At 37.8% G+C, this 1,745-nt stretch overlaps 1 pseudogene; it reads right to left on the bottom strand.

The window, feature by feature from the left end:
• Positions 1 to 1,366: 1,366 nt before the first annotated feature.
• On the bottom strand, positions 1,367 to 1,463 carry LOC144309285 (U6 spliceosomal RNA; annotated as a pseudogene).
• Positions 1,464 to 1,745: the final 282 nt, after the last annotated feature.

Genomic DNA, 1,745 nt, shown 5'->3' with positions numbered 1-1,745 from the left:
GGAAACGAACTAGGGGTGGAGGAAGGGGAGGAGGGCGGGTGGTGGGGGTGAATGGGTGACGGGCACTGAGGGGGGCACTTGATGGGATGAGCACTGGGTGTTATTCTGTATGTTGGTAAATTGAACACCAATAAAAAATAAATTTATTATTAAAAAAATAAAATAAAATCAATTTTCCTGGAAAAAAAAAAAAAGAGCAGGGCTGTGCTTTATCCACAGGATGTAGGAGAGAATATATTTCCTTGCCTTTTCCAGTTTTTAGTGCTGTTATTCTCTGCATTCTTTGGCTCATAGCCCCTTCCTCCATCTTCAAAGCCAGCAACATATCTTCAAATTTCTCCTTGCTTCCATTATCACATCACCTTCTCTTGTGGTCAAATCTCCCTCTGTGTCTCTTTTAAAGGGACACTTGTGATTGCATTTATAGCCCATTTGGGTAATCTAGGATAAATTCCCCATCATAAGCTTCTTAACTTTTTCATATCATATTTGCCATGCAAAATTAATATTTATAGGTTCTATAGATTAGGATGTAGATAAATTTCAGGACCATTATTCAGTCTACCACAGAAACTAATCACATTACTCCATTTAACTACAAAAGTTTGGGTGAAATATGTAGCCCCTCACTGGATTGTCACTTGCCTAAAATAACCCTTCACTAAAAAATAAATAAATAAATAACCCTTCACTGTGGAAGTGAAAACAGCAGAGCTAGCTGACTCAGTCACACTCTTGCATAGGGTTATCACAAAAATTAATTGAGCTAATATATGAAAAATGCCTTGTGTAATAATATATGTAAATATTCAACCCTTGCATATAGTAAACCCTTGATAAAGTGTATCATCTATTATGCTGTTCACTCCTGTTGTTCATTTGTACTACTCCTCTTTCACTACCACTTACCCACTCTCTCCCTTACTGATTTGTTCTTGACTCTTTGGAGTCAAGATTAATCTTGGGAAATATTTTCAAAAACTCATGTTTCACCCAAATTGGGTAGTCCTGCATTAGAATGGTATAGTACTTTCTCAGACTACTTAAATAACCCTGCTTGTTGAGGAATTTGGAACTATTTTCTAAAGACCAGATTCCAAACATTGTAAGAGTACCACAAAAAGCCAAGTTAAATTGGCTCCCCTAAATAAGGGGTTACTTACTCAATTCTTAAACTTAGGATATTTTTTTCACACCAAAGACCTTTGCCCCAAAGGCCAGAAAAGCCTTTGTGTCCTCTCTTTGGAGGCCTTGGTCTTCATGATCCAAGTCCTAATCATCAACTCCAAAGTTACTTTCACTCTATTGTCCCAGAATGCCATGCATTCTTCACACAAATACCCTCTTGGTGGTTGTTCTTTTAAAAAAAAATATGGAGCACTTCTTGAATTTGCATGTCAGTCTTGCACAGAGGCCATGCTAATCTTCTCTGTATCACTAGTGGCTGTTCTAATAACTCAGTTTCTCTATGGCATATGTACACATTAGTATTGACTGTGACCTATAATGCAAGCATCCTCAGGTCAGGTCTATTATTCTGGAAAATCCTTCATTTTTGTCTAAGTACCCTGTCCTTTCATCCATAAATCTCAGGCATGGCTTCCACTAAGGTACATCAGAGACTCCCTTAAGCTTGGTTCTCCAGAACAGACTATTTCCCCATATTCCAGGAGATACCAGACTGAGTATATAAATTATTTTTTCTGTAATGTCCTCTCTGGGTAACAGAGCTTAGCAGATACACC

This window comes from Canis aureus, chromosome X (genome assembly GCF_053574225.1).
Source record: "Canis aureus isolate CA01 chromosome X, VMU_Caureus_v.1.0, whole genome shotgun sequence".
Taxonomy (NCBI): domain Eukaryota; kingdom Metazoa; phylum Chordata; class Mammalia; order Carnivora; family Canidae; genus Canis; species Canis aureus.
This window is presented reverse-complemented; position numbering and strand designations above follow the sequence as displayed.